The sequence below is a fragment of the Lissotriton helveticus genome, chromosome 10 (assembly GCF_964261635.1).
Source record: "Lissotriton helveticus chromosome 10, aLisHel1.1, whole genome shotgun sequence".
Lineage (NCBI taxonomy): Eukaryota > Metazoa > Chordata > Amphibia > Caudata > Salamandridae > Lissotriton > Lissotriton helveticus.
Genome location: NC_136071.1, coordinates 973,051,574 through 973,067,409, shown reverse-complemented (window position 1 = coordinate 973,067,409; position 15,836 = coordinate 973,051,574). Strand labels below are relative to the sequence as shown.

Here is a 15,836-nt window from a genome sequence, read left to right as displayed (position 1 = left end):
ATGTTTACTGTGAGACGCTGAAAGCGCCATTAGGCCATTTATTTCAGGCTTAGCTGGCAAACACCATCCATTACCACATGTTCTTTTCAATAGTGATTAACAGGCAGAGATAACTCGAGAACTAGGCAGCAAAACCATTCTGAGGAGAATGGGCTGCCCTTGTTTTTTTCCTCACCAGGCATAAGCTGTTCATATAGTCCTTTTTATATACCTCACCTGTGACCGCGCTCCTGCTTGTGAGAAATATTGTTTACTAGAAGGAACTTGGAGTCCGCCCATTACTTACCATTCGTGGGCTTTGTTGTCCCTTTTATTTGCAGCCTCCTACTTGGGTAGCGCGAGCCTGCTTCACTGTCTCTTATTTCATCTGTAGACTGGACTAAGTACAGATCGCTTCATCTTGATTAAGGTTTTTCTTCGGCTGGCGCTGTGACTGAGGTAGTGTTTGTTTGTGGCATGTGTAGTTGTAGTTAGACATGTTCTGCATACTTCTGCCATCTACTTCTTCGAAGAAGTCATTTGAATCACGAGGTATGGTATCTCCTCTTATGACTAATAATGCGCATTGGCATCGACTCAATTGTTAGGTTGTTTTCTTCTGCTTTTGGGGTCGTACATGCATTGACGAGGCCTTCTGATTCCCACTCCAGTTAACCTGAGACAATTGGTTTCCCTTGCAATTTCTATTGATGTTGTGGTTCTTCCATTAGATCTGCATCTCAGACTTCATAGACACCCTGTTCGGGGCCTCACCACCTCTCGGTCCTGTTTCATCGGGTTTCGCCCTCGAGAATACGCCCTTTCATTAATATCCACAATGTCACTCCAAGTACTCATGGAGAGATCAACACTGAGGCTGGGACCTCTGCTCGATGACGGAGCACGATGAGACCTCCTGCTCTGTCTGCCTCTCCTTCCAATCCAAAAAGACCATCAGATACCGTTTGGATTGTCAGCTTGCTCAATGAGCCATGAAAACAGCAGCAAGACTAGGAAACCCCCAAAATCTTCATGGAGTATGTTAAAAGAGAGGCAAATGTTGAACAAGTGGCTGCATTCAGCCTGGACCTAGAGTCACCCTCGAACTTCGAGGCAGAAGAGCCGCAGCCTACACCGGGCCAACGTCAAAAGACGAGTGAGTACAGCTCCTCACAGCTCTCACCATCAGATCACTCAGCTCTTCTCCAGGGGTCGGACATCGAGCCCACAATTGGGGACATAGCCTTCCAGTCCGCCATTGCATCTTATCCATGGCCTGCACCGCCCTAAGGTTTCAGAACTGACACCGACTCCATCCCTGTTGCCAGGTCAGCCATTCAAGACCCAGCGTTCATCTAGACCGATAGCTTCCTTAATGCTCTTTGGGTCTCCGGTGCTGGCAATGGCTGCCTCCTTGGAGGTGAAAGAATGGTCGGCATCGAAACGACTCGAAGCCAAAACAGCCTGCATGAACCATCCACGGCAAACTCAAAGGATCAGGAACTGCCAATTCTACATCTCCAGGAGGAGTTGGACACTCTGCAAAAGAGACTGTTTATTCACACCCACATGGAGAGAATTACCACGAAACCCCAAAGACTGCACAAGACTCTTCCTTGCAAGAGGAAGCTTATATTCATTGACCAACTTGCATTGAAGCCTCCTCCACCTCCCAAGCTGAAGAAACAGCAAGATAGGGGCACCAGTCCGCTCCCCTTCCAACCAACTCCATTGGTTTACTTTCCAGATATGACCGAGTCCTGTTGGATGAGATGGGAGATTGATTTATTACCACCCTGATCAGCACAGTCAACAAGCTCAGGAGCTTGTAGCAGAGGGTCAGATAATCTCCAACACAACCATCAGGTGTGCTGTGGACGTGGCTGACACTGCGGTCAGAGGTCTTAACTCCAGCATCCTGATCTGCCATCTCGCCCCATGTCTCTGGCTTTAAGCAAGAAGTCCAGCATCTGGTGAACATGCCCTTTGATTGGGAACACCTTTGGGTTAATCAAAGCTCCCAGAGTCTTTACTAAATACGCTGCAGTGGGAGCCAGTCATCTCCGGAGGAGCTTGAGTCCACGTCTTCCAGTACCTCGACGACTGGCTGAAAAAGAGTTCATTTATAGCATACACCAGTGTCTCTAAGGGTATCAGTTAGTGGTCAAATTTAACAATAGCACAATAAATTGCTGAGAGCAAGGGGAGAAACCGGAGAGACAAAAGACAATTCAAACAATTAAAGTTTTCGGTAATCTTATATATTTGGTAAAAATAACTTCAGTTACATTAAATGGCATTTAACCCGTGGGATACAGTGCTCAATTTCTCGTGAAGTGGTGATGGCGCAAGTGACACATGAGGAAGTATGTACAGCGACGCGAAGGGGCGCGAGAACAGACAGTTTGTGATGAATTTCACATAGTAGAGAAACTCAAATAATGAATGTTAATATATACAAGTGGAGTCAAGATAGGTATCCTCGAAGATCAAAGCGCCAAAATTTAGCTGTAGGATGTATGGGCAACCTCCTGTAATCTGTATTGTTTGAAAAAGAGTGCAAGCAGACAGCAGTGCTTGGCCCACACCTAGATCACCTTAGATCTTCTCCACATTCTCGGTTTCACCATCAACGTGGGCAAGTCCCACCTCTAACCCTTCTAGATACAGCTCTTGTTAGGGGCAATTCTAAACTCATTCACTGGGAAAGCTTATCCTATCCCCCCACATGTTCAAGCCATCCAGCTCCTGCTGCATTTTCAGCCAAACTGCAAGCTAACAGTCAGAACAGCAATGTGCCTCCACGCCACGATGGCCCCCTGCATCGCCATCATTCCCCAGCTCAATTACACATGCATCCGCTGCAAGAGTGCCTGGCAGCACAATGGTCCCAAGCAGAGGGTCTCTGGAAGTATCCAGTGTTGTTTTGGGTCAGCACCCAGCACCAGCAACAACCTGTTACAGGATAGGCAGTTTCTAGGCCCAGTTCCCCAGATGACCATCACCACGAACACCATTGTTATGGGTTGGGGGATGCATTTGCAGGGTAAAACCATTCAGGGCCTGTGGACACACCTTCAGCAGTCCTTTCACATCATCTGTTTGGATTTGCTGGCAGTCCAAATGGCTCTGAAAGCGCTCTTCTGCTGCATACATCACAAAACACCCCAAGTCAAAACAAACAGCATGACTGCTATGTATTACCGTTGAAAACACGGAGGCACACACTCTCCCCAGCTCTCGGCATTAGTGCAGAGCATTTGGTGTTGGACGATCCACCACAAAGTACATCTGCTAGCAGAGTACCTACTTGAAGCAGACAACAGCTTTGCAGACTTGCTCAGTAGGATGCTGCAACAAGTCCATAAGTGGGAACTACACCGCCAAGTCCTGCTCCTGTACTTCTAGCATTGGTGGTTTCACAGAATAGATCAGTTCACAACTGCTGAAAATGCCACATGCCCAAGCATCACATCCAGTTTTCCGGTCCCACAGTCCATGGGCAATGCACTATGTATGAACTGGTCAGAGATATTTGCCTACGCTTTTTAGCCTCTGGACCACAGCAGACCTCTCTCATCCTTTTCCTGGTGGCTCCTACAGGGGCCAGGCAACCGTGGTTTATAACCATGTTGTCTCTAGTCCCTCACAAGAGGCTTCCTAACCAGCTGGGTCTTCTCAAACAACCCCATGGCACAGTCAGACACCTCAATCCCAGGCAGCTCAACCTAGCGATCTAGCTTCTGAGGTCCTAGAGTTTGTTCACTGCTGACTACCCAAACACGTTGATCCCCTCAAGCCAGCAGTGCAAGACGTTGGCCCTCGTATACAAAGATTCAATTTCGAGGAATCGTAAATTACAACAAATAACAATTTGCAATTTGGGATTCCTTAAATGGATTGTACAATATGGATTTGTTAGAAGTGGTCGCAATTTGGGCATCAACTTACAACCAATCCATCTGTATTTTCAGAACCAACCTATATATTGAATGGTTAGCTATCAAAATACCCATTCTTAGTTGGTTACAATTAAACCAACCTCATTAATATACATGTGGTAGAGTGTACATTGAGAATCACTAAGTTTGACTGGCTGCAGTGACAGTCCTGGTTGCCTGCTGGGGTCAGCAGACCACCATGTTTGTGATGAGCAATCTTTTTTTAAATGCAGCCCATTTTCCTCAAAGGAAAAAGGGATGCATTTAAAAAAAATTACACAACCTGTTTTATGTGTAGGCAGTGGTCTCATGGGCAACTGCCTGCTCGTGAAAAACGTTCATGTGAACTTTCCGTTGATGAGGTGGTAAAATATAAATGTTTTGCAACCAGATTTCGGTTGCCTAACATGAATACTTCCCTAAAGGAATCGGTATTTGGAAGGGACGCCTCTTCCAAATACCTATTAGGTATCTATTCCCAAACCCAGATAGCTATTCTGTAACATATTCCTGAATTGCTAATTGGGTTTGGTGAATTTAAAAATGCCATTTTGCGGTCGAAACGGCTCTGATTTTATTAATCTGAGTCTTATTTACTGTTAAATGGCAAAAATATATGAGGGCCCTAGTCTGCTTCCTGTTTCACTTGCAACCATCAGGCCCAGCTTACGCCTCATTTGATTACATTTGGCTGCTGTGGCAGCATAGCCACAGAACAGGGAACACTCCCCATCTAGGTTATCCCCTGCCCCATTCTGGAATCTCAGTGTAGTTTTACAGGGTGAATATTTTCTGGATTCCCATGCTGTGCTTTATTCCGCCATCTAGTGGTTGGGTTCGGAGATGTTGTATTTTCCTTTTTTTCTTAGTGGGCGGCGACATACCACCATTTGGTGTCCCCGTGTGACATCGTTGTGCTTCCTCTGGAAGCTCCCACCTTTGGTCGCCATCTTCAGATAATTTTTTTCCGCTGTTGGGTCTGGATCTATACGGATGGAGCTCCAAAAATCTGTAGAGAAAAATTGATGAAAATTGGAAAATACTCTTCAATAACATACATCGCGAGGAGTCAAGTTACCGGACTTCTAATCAAGGTGTCAGAGGGTAACAAGAGGTGAATCTACAGCCTCGTCGATGACCGAAAAACAAATGCACGTACAGGGGGCTCTCTGTACGTGGTGATGGACAAAACACTATTCAAGTTTTGTCAAAATTGGCATCATAAGTACGCCCAGAAGGACCATCATCCAGTCTGCAACCTCTGCTTACCAGTGGATCACCAAAGTAAAGATTGCAATGCGTGTTTGGCGTTCACCCCGAAATCTTTGAGGGTAAGAGAGCAACAGAGAATAGCCAAATACAACATGCAGGGGCAGGGCACAGCCCCATCGCTACGGGACCTGGGCCTCTCCAGCGAGGAAGAGGACAATGTTGCAGAAGGTGACACGGACATGGACATCCAAGTCGTCGAGGTTGAAATGAAGACTTTGAGAGAGGTTAGAGAACTGTCGACCTTGAAGAAACTAGACGAGTCCCAAAAAACTGGCTCAAGTGCCTCGAAGGGAGCCTCGGCGTTGAATCTCTTGACTTCTGCAGTTGCCTCCAGAGAGAAACACTCTATAGGATCCTTAGACAAAGACTCTGTAACAGCAAAGACCCTCTAAAAATCCAAGACATCGAGAGACGATCAAGGAAAGTATGCATCGATGTTGAAACAAAAGAGTTCAAAACCCAAAAAAGATGCCCCGGCATTAACTGTGAAGGTGTTGTCAACCGCGAAGAGAATGGCTGAAGGGCCCTACGCCGAAACGCGCGCGTCTGAGATTGAGAAGAAGAAAAAGAGGCTGGAAGCAGAAATGGCTAGTATTCTGCAACATGAGAAAGAGTTCGATAAAAGCTTTAAACAATTCAAGATACTGCCGAATTCTTCGATGGAAATCGAAAAGAGCATCGAAGATTTAAAGCCTCTGGTGATCCCCAGACCTCTAGAGGAGTAGGACGATGAGTTCTTTATCGGAGAAGAAGAACAACAACAAACTTATGTGGGATCGAAAGACCTCGACATAAACTTTCCCTAGGAAGCTGTCGACACCTATCCTTCGAGGCCTTCCCCACTAGATGCCATTGTTATGTACAACCAAGTCATCAAAAAAGCAGCAGATACCTAGGGAGTACAGCTGAAGGAAGAAAAACTCTTGTCATGTTTTGTGCTCGAGACTTTGATGCCTACCCAATCAAGAAACAAATTCCTTCCTATGCTGCCAAGTGTGCTAGATCAGGGAAAAGAGGCCTTTAAAGAGCCTGCCACATGTAAGGCAGTCACGCTTAGAGGAGAGAAAAAATACAAACACTCCTCCAAAGACCCTATTTACATCAAAGGTTCCATGACAGCTGACTCCATCATAACAGCCACGGCCAGGAAAAGGGCGAATGTACCAACCACTACTGGCCCGCCACCAGAGGGTGGTGGGTAGAGGGAATCAACAATCCACAACCTCTCATCAGTCATATCAACACGGTTGCCAAGTGGGTAGCCAAGGACAACAACAAGGGAAGTAACAAATTTAGTAAAACCAGCAGGGAAGACAATCCTTTTGAGGACGCCCCAGTGGAAGTGGCCTTCCGTAGAGAGGAGGAGCGCCCACAACTACTAAATGACTGCATACCAAACACCTCACACACTCGAGAAACATCACAGACTGTGCCCGCAATGGGACAAAAACATCAAACAAACAAACAGTTCCTACAACATTCTATACCAGTAGGAAGCAGACTAAAGTAGTTCGTTAAAACTTCTCCCTCGTCGCTCCGGGTACCTGACCTGTAGTACGGTGTAGTTGAAACTTGCTTCTTCGTCGAATTTTCTACAATTTTGCTTGATTCCCCTTCCAAAACTCTGGAACTCTTTGGCAAAGATCCAGACGCAACGGCGGAAAAAAGAATCTGAAGATGGCGACCAAAGGTGGGAGCTTCTGGAGGAAGCACGTCGACGTCACGAAGGACACCAAATGGTGGTATATCGACGCCCACCTGGGCCACGGAGAAAAAAAAAGAGAAAAAAGACTACAATTCCGGACCCAACCACTAGATGGCGGAATAATACACAGCATAGTGAATCCAGAAAGTCTTCAAGCCGCAAAAACCACAGACAGGTAAGAAACTATATGTTCTGCTAAGTGGCCTGCAGACTGCAGGCCCTTATTACTACATTTCCTTCTGTAGCGTATGGATTTAAAGGCCCTTGAGGACTGTTTCTTCAATTCCATCCTCTGCATTTCCATTCTCCAGTTGTAGGTAGTGTTTAATTAGTGATTAACGCATCCTAGAGAACACTAAACTACGATCACCATCCCGCCTTCCATTGACACCATTTCAGCAGGACCGGGCATGACGTCACACACAAGGTGGCCTCGTTGACATAGCAGGAAGTGACATCACACTACCTTTTAATTGATCCCGATTAGTAGGTCATTGTCTGTGTGTGAGTATGCAGCAAGGTCGGATTGGGATTCAGATTAGGCCCAGGCACTCTAGAAAGAGTGGCCCGTATTTATGGTTAGTGACGTTTCATGAAACATTTCTTATCCTTTTAAAAGGCCACTACTGGTAATCCGTCTCACTGCAAAGCCCCTGCCCCCTGAAACGTTAGTGATGGCTGTGATGCTCAAAAACAGCACTGCTGCTCCCTGCGGCCTCGCTGTCGCGCCCAGACACCCAAGACGAGAGGAGATCCACCATTTGCTGTGCCTCCTCAGTGTGACCCACTGTCCTACTGCACATGACAGTGAGCCAGCTAGGCTTTGTATTTGGTCTTACTGACCTCTGCTGTAAGGCTGCGGAAGCCTTTCCGGTTGAGCTTCAGTGGCCAAGCCGGTCCAGGAAAATGTGAGATTATTTACAGCTGAAAAAAACAGCCCACCTGCTGGCCTTTGTCACTGGCCCCTTGGGCAATGGAAGATTTGTCAGCCATGCCAATCCGACCCTGGTATGCAACATGTTTTTACACACACAGCTTTGATGAACAGTTTCATGTACCTCCACTTTGGGAACAGAGTTGAGACTGCAGACTTGGAGTAACTGAGTCGCCTACACGTACCTTTATTCTCCCATTACACACGGACTCCCTATTGAGAGTCCAGTCCACGGTGGTCAGGATGGGCTGCTGGGCTTTGCAAAGTGTGTGCTCTACTGTCCACCCCTAGTCTGCGCGTGTTGTTAGTGGTCTTCCCTCTCTGTTCATTGCACACAGCCCCCCTGCCAAGGTTAAGAGGTCCATGAGTGATGTGATATTCCAATCCAGATTTTTTTTCTTTGAATTCTGGGAATTGTAGTCTTGTTTATTTTATTATAAAACAGGACTAGAAGTCCTGGAATTCAAAGAAAAAACCTGGACTGGAGCAGCACATCATACATGGACCTGGGAACCTTGTCAGCTATATACATATACTGTCCACAGTCCTCTTGGCCCCGCCCCCTCTCCTCATACGGTTCAGAAAAGGGGGTGGTGATGGACAGAGCATCTGAATTAAGCAGAACACTCCTACCCAGTCAAAAGATCAGGGCTTGATCCATCACCGTTTTTTCGCTCACTGCACCATCCCAGTTCAGAACCTGGCTACATGCAAATTAGTCTGTCCCTGGCCCAGTGCATCATGGGAACAGGGCAGACCAAACTACCAAGCCAATTCTTTACTGGAAAGGAAACAAGCTTCCGGGGACCGGTTTCTGGCATTACAGCCGTCTTCGGCCCGGCTTGCTTGAATCCTGATGGTGCAGTGAGCAAGGGACTCATGTCTGAGCATACCCTTCCACTCCTATAGTGGCCAAAACGATTCAGAAAAGGGGGTGGTGATGGACAGAGCATCTGAATTAAGCAGAACACTCCTACCCAGTCAAAAGATCAGGGCTTGATCCATCACCGTTTTTTAGCTCACTGCACCATCCCAGTTCAGAACCTGGCTACATGCAAATTAGTCTGTCCCTGGCCCAGTGCATCATGGGAACAGGGCAGACCAAACTACCAAGCCAATTCTTTACTGGAAAGGAAACAAGCTTCCGGGGACCGGTTTCTGGCATTACAGCCGTCTTCGGCCCGGCTTGCTTGAATCCTGATGGTGTAGTGAGCAAGGGACTGATGTCTGAGCATACCCTTCCACTCCTATAGTGGCCAAAACGATTCAGAAAAGGGGGTGGTGATGGACAGAGCATCTGAATTAAGCAGAACACTCCTACCCAGTCAAAAGATCAGGGCTTGATCCATCACCGTTTTTTAGCTCACTGCACGTTTTGGCCACCACAAGTGTGGAAGGGTATGCTCAGAAGTGAGTCCCTTGCTCACTGCACCATCAGGATTCAAGCAAGCCGGGCCGAAGACGGCTGTAATGCCAGAAACCGGTCCCCGGAAGCTTGTTTCCTTTCCAGTAAAGAATTGGCTTGGTAGTTTGGTCTGCCCTGTTCCCATGATGCACTGGGCCAGGGTCAGACTAATTTGCATGTAGCCAGGTTCTGAGCTGGGATGGTGCAGTGAGCTAAAAAACGGTGATGGATCAAGCCCTGATCTTTTGACTGGGTAGGAGTGTTCTGCTTAATTCAGATACTCTGTCCATCACCAACCCCTTTATGAATCGTTTTGGCCACCACAAGTGTGGAAGGGTATGCTCAGATGTGAGTCCCTTGCTTACTGCACCATCAGGATTCAAGCAAGCCGGGCCAAAGACGGCTGTAATGCCAGAAACCGGTCCCCGGAAGCTTGTCTCCTTTCCAGTAAAGAATTGGCTTGGTAGTTTGGTCTGCCCTGTTCCCATGATGCACTGGGCCAGGGTCAGACTAATTTGCATGTAGCCAGGTTCTGAGCTGGGATGGTGCAGTGAGCTAAAAAAACGGTGATGGATCAAGCCCTGATCTTTTGACTGGGTAGGAGTGTTCTGCTTAATTCAGATACTCTGTCCATCACCACCCCCTTTATGAATCGTTTTGGCCACCACAAGTGTGGAAGGGTATGCTCAGATGTGAGTCCCTTGCTCACTGCACCATCAGGATTCAAGCAAGCCGGGCCGAAGACGGCTGTAATGCCAGAAACCGGTCCCCGGAAGCTTGTTTCCTTTCCAGTAAAGAATTGGCTTGGTAGTTTGGTCTGCCCTGTTCCCATGATGCACTGGGCCAGGGTCAGACTAATTTGCATGTAGCCAGGTTCTGAGCTGGGATGGTGCAGTGAGCTAAAAAACGGTGATGGATCAAGCCCTGATCTTTTAACTGGGTAGGAGTGTTCTGCTTAATTCAGATACTCTGTCCATCACCACCCCCTTTATGAATCGTTTTGGCCACCACAAGTGTGGAAGGGTATGCTCAGACGTGAGTCCCTTGCTCACTGCACCATCAGGATTCAAGCAAGCCGGGCCGAAGACGGCTGTAATGCCAGAAACCGGTCCCCGGAAGCTTGTTTCCTTTCCAGTAAAGAATTGGCTTGGTAGTTTGGTCTCCCCTGTTCCCATGATGCACTGGGCCAGGGTCAGACTAATTTGCATGTAGCCAGGTTCTGAGCTGGGATGGTGCAGTGAGCTAAAAAACGGTGATGGATCAAGCCCTGATCTTTTGACTGGGTAGGAGTGTTCTGCTTAATTCAGATACTCTGTCCATCACCACCCCCTTTATGAATCCCTCTCCTCATACAGCAGCCTTCAGGTCTACCCTCATTGTTAAATAGACCTGCTTTTGTACCCCTCCTGGACCTGCTTAGCACATACCCCCTTGTCCTCGTGACAGAAGCCATCAGCTTTACTGCTTAACCCCGCTTGTACTCCGGTGCATGAATGCAGTCTGGCTTCTTGGCACAGTGCAGCCGAAGGGGCTCATGAGTCGCAGGTCCGTTGGGGTTTCAAGGGCACACAGCGGCAGCTGAGCATCCTTTCTGATTTTGTGGCTTTGTAAAAATGCAGGTCTTAATTGTTTTTCAGAGGTCACGGCTATTTCTTCTATTCGATCTTCTGCATTTTCAGTTGTCCAGTTTTAGTTCCCGGTTCTACTCTTCTTTTTTTGTTGATGTTTTTTCTGTGCACTGTACCCTAAAAAACACTAAACTACGATCATCCCCCGGCCTCCCATCGACACCATTTCAGCAGTACCGGGCGTGACGCCACAGGTAAGGTGGCCTCGCGGACATTGCTTAAAGTGACAATCTTTAGTCATATTTCAAGTATGCAGCAAGTTTGTAAACAGTGATTGATAGTAATCCCTATTGCACTTGCCCTAATGAATGTGCAAAACACAAAACCTAGCCAAAGGTTAAAATATGCTTAGTCAGATTAGTTCTTAAAAGAGGGTTAAAAGGTATTCTGCAGAATTTGCTAGCAACAATAAAGGGATAGCAATGTCTACTGCAGCACACTACCAGCCCAGCCAGAAAACCTACCTGGCCATCACTTGCAAACAACAGATGTGACAGTCCTGCGCTTTACGAGTCTATAGAAGACACTCAGAGGAATTACACGGAAGTGCCTCAATGGAGGTGAACCCCACACGACTGTAAATTGTACACTATGTGCCAAACAGTCACCTGCACTCAGCTAAACATCTACACAAACAACTGCTCCCCCACATTACCTTAGCAAGAAAACCATCGGCCCTAACTCAGGCAGTCTAAACGGACACCTGTAGGCTAATAAAAGTGAGTCTTGGATGCAGTGTGCCCCTTGCACTTCTGGGGTCAAGTGAACCGGCTATAACATTTTTAGTTGCCCTTACACAATAAGCAAACACGCCCCCTCCCAACAAAATTTTACCAATCCTCATTTTTTTCAGGAAAGCACAAAAAGCAGACAATCCCCCCCCCCCCCCCCCCACACTTCAAGGGTCATGAACACAGCATTACGTTCAGTAGACCACAAAATAAGTAAGCCAAACCCAAGTATGTGGAGTGTTTGCTACAAATGATGTATATGTACAATTCTAAAAATATTCAGTTGTTATCTCACTCATTTATGAGCGGGTTACCTCTTTCTTCTGAATCACCCAAGACCTTGTTAAAGCCTCTTTTTGTACTGGCCCTGCTGAATGTACAAAGTAAGTAAGGATTTCACAACTTATTAACTTCATGGCTTTTATGCTTGCTGCACCACCTGTAAATTAAGATTTTGAGCATATTAAACAGATGCCTAAATCTGGAGGGGGGGTTAGGTGTGTGTGTCACAAAGTACCTACAGAGAGAAAAACAGGTATGATACACTTCTTAAGGATCCACTTATGGATTTGTGGGAAATGCAACTGTGCACAACCACCGCCCTACTGAAGACAATAGCTCTCCCTGAAGCACGTTATTTAGATCGAACCTACCAGATGGTGCAAGCTATCTCATTTTGAAAGACATATTCTGGGCTTATCAGTAACATACAGTGGCATACACCCGACCCATTGCTTAAAATTGGTTGCCTTTTTTGTCCTCTTATTTGCTTGCTTTCTATTGGATGGCTCTCTTCCTTTCAGCATCTTCATCCCGTGTGCCTCCCTCCTATGGAGCATAGCCTCCTTACCGTTGTTTTGATTGACTGGCTTCTATGTGTTTTCCGCTCGCGTTTAGGGAACTTCTTTCTTTTTGTTTAAGCACTTCATGAGCATGCATTTATTTTTCAGCTGTTTCCTCATGCTCTCCCCGTATGCTTCTGCCACTAGCTGCTCCACAATCCTCTCTTTTGTCTGTATGTTTCTTCCTTTAGCTTATTTACTTTCTCTCCCCGTCTGCTGTGTTGCTTCTCTACTCGCCTGCTGTGTTGCTTTACACCCAACCCGCCATGTTGCTTCACCTCCCACTTCCTCCTTCCTTGTTCGAGGCATATGAGCTGTAGATCATATGCTTTAGCATAGATCGCCCTCTAGTGTTGGTTCTGGATGTTTGCAGCCACGAGGCAGGTGACTCCTCCTTTCGGTGATAGTGTGCATGGGCATCAACTCCATCCTTAGATTGTTTTTTTCCGTCATCGGTTTAGGGTGTGTATTGCTGCGCTCCGGTTCGGTATCGTTTTTGAACTCCTTCCACGTGCAATCCTCTACCCTCGACGGCATTGTCGTAGATCGCGGTTCCCCATTCGATGCACTTTGTTTCAACTGAGAAAACCTTCGATCGAGAAACTCGAGGCGAGCTGTTGCGCCTGCCCATGCCGAGCGCGCTACCAGTTGATGGAACGGACTCCATTTAAACTATGTCCTGGGTGTCGTCCTAAATTTCCATGCACCGATTTGCACGAGGTCTGCAACATCTGCTTATCCCCGGAACACAACGAAAAGGACTGTGACGGGTGTCGATCGTTCCAATCGAACAAGATTGTGATTGTCTCGACGCCACAAGATGCAGCATCACAGCGGCTCCGTACCGGATATCTTTGGCGAAGATCCCAATATCCAAAATCCAGTTGAAGGAGCCGAGGAAGAAGAACAGGTCTCTGCGTCCGAAGCAGACTCCAACATAGAAAAAGAACAGCACATCACTCCGGGTCAGCGTACCATGAGTACGGATGCCCCTGTGCCCTGTCAACATAAAACAAAGGCTCCGGTACCCACTTCGCCTCCGGGCGGCACCGACAGAAAGTTTCCGATGCCCCGCCCTCCAGCCCAGCTAAGAAACATAAAGAGGGCTCGAGCCGGCCCCATTCTGGGTCCGAACCAACACCTCCAGCACCGAAACATAAGCCGAAGCATTAACCGGTCACCACACCACCAGGACCGAAGACTACACCTTCAACGCCAAAGACTTTGGAGCCGAAAGTCTCCACACCTAAAGGTTCGGAGCCGAAATCCTCCACACCTACAGGTTCGGAGCCTAAATCCTCCACACCTACAGGTTTGGAGCCTAAATCCTCCGCACCGAAAGGCTCGGAGCCAAAACCTCCTGCACCGAAACAATCGAAGCCGAAATCTTTAGCACCGAAAGGCTCAGAGCCGAAACCCACCAAGCACAATGACTCGCAGCCTAAACCTTGAACACCAAAAGCACCGGAGCCGAAACCTTTGGTGCTGACATTGTCACATAAAGAAAAGGACGCTCCATCCAAAACAGAAAAGACTTGTCATTAACCATAAAGCAGGTCACATTCATGCCACTCTTCCCAAAAAACAGAAGATTGATCTCTGAGGACTATCCTACACCTCTTAAGAAAAAGGACTTGGTACTAACCCTTCTCCCCCTTACATTCCACCTCCCTCTCCGCCTCCGAATTTGATTATCTCACTATCAAATTCACCACCACCTCCACTTTCACCTACCACACAGGATGACAATTATGGGGATGGGGACGAAGAACAGGATGTACCACAAGATCAAAATATACCACAAGACACTGACCCTTGGGAAAATTATGATAAGGAGCCAGAAACAGACAACAACCCTGACCTGTATCCTTCTAGACCCTCATCACTTGACGACAACATTGGATACGCTCAGCTCATTAACAGAGCTGCTCAATATCACGGAGTGGGGCTCCATAAAGAGCCTTTGGAAGAGGATTTCCTCTTTGAGACACTCACTTATTCTCAACGATCTACTCCCACTTTACCAATGCTAAAAAGCATGATAAAGCACGCAGATGAGGTATCGAAAGACAAGAGGGCAAGAATACTCACACCCAGAGTAGATAAAAAATATAAACCCGCTCCTACCGATCCTGCTTACATCAAAGGTCAGTTGCCTTTGGACTCTCTTGTAGTCTCTAACACGCGCAAGAGAGCTAACTCTCAAACCACGGGTGAGGCCCCCCTCCTGACAAGGATTCCAAGCTCATTGATGCCTCAGGTAAGAGAGTGGTTACACAGGCTGCATATTATTGGCCTTTTGCAAATGCTCAGGCTCTGCTAGCACGCTATGATAGGGCTCATTACGATGAGTTAGAAAAATTCATGCAAAACTTACCTGATCAGTACAAAGCAATGGCTAATGAACTTATCCAGGAAGGCAAACGCATCACTAATTCTTCATTCAAATGTGCACTAGATGCAGCAGACACAGCAGCCTGTGCAATAAATACTAGTGTGCTATTGCGCAGACACGCTTGGCTTAGGATTTCTGGATTTAAACAGGAGGTACAATCCTCAATACTTAGCCAGCCCTTTGATAAAGAACATCTTTTTGGGCCAGCTGTCGATATATTGGTAGAAAAAAATGAAAGGACAATGAGGTCGCAAAGTTTATGGGGGCTTTACAATTACCTTCTAATACGGGTTCCTTTCGCTGCTCCTTTTACAGGGGAGGTTCAAAGACGGTGTCCACCGAAAATCCCTCCTCCTCTTACAAGGATAGCAACCAATCCCGCTCTTCCAGAGGTTATTTTCGAGGAGGTTATAGAGGAAACAATAATAAGGGAAGAGGCAGAGGTAACTCCACACACACTTCCCCTGCAAACAAACAGTGACTTCCTTCTGCTACCCCCTGATCATTCCACTCCTGTCGGGGGACGTCTCTCGCAATTCTTACCTGTCTGAAACTCAATCACCTCGGACAAGTGGGTACTGCAAATTATCCAGTATGGTTACTGCCTGGAGCTTACCAGCCCTCCCCCAAATATTCTTCCAAGACCACATACAATGTCACCAGAAAATCTCACCCTCTTAAAACAAGAGGTTTCTCTCTCTCTTGAAAAAACAGGTGATAGACCCAGTCCCATTGCATCATCTAGGGACCGGACTATACTCCCGGTATTTCTTAATTCCCAAAAAGGACGGCTCTCTCAGGCCAATATTAGACCATAGACAGCTAAACCTCTATATCCAGTCAGACCACTTCCACATGGTCACACTTCAACAGGTGCTCCCACTCCTTCAGGAAGGCGACTTTCCATCCACTCTGGACTTAAAGGACGCCTATTTCCATATCACCATTCACCCTGCTCACAGAAAATATCTCAGGTTCGTGGTCGACGGACAACATCAATTCAA

General features: G+C 47.1%; 1 protein-coding gene across 1 annotated transcript in view; it reads left to right on the top strand.

The window, feature by feature from the left end:
- The window catches only part of KRIT1 (KRIT1 ankyrin repeat containing), a 333,886-nt gene that overhangs the window by 258,139 nt on the left and 59,911 nt on the right, over positions 1–15,836 (top strand). The gene's annotated exons all lie outside the window — the stretch shown is intronic.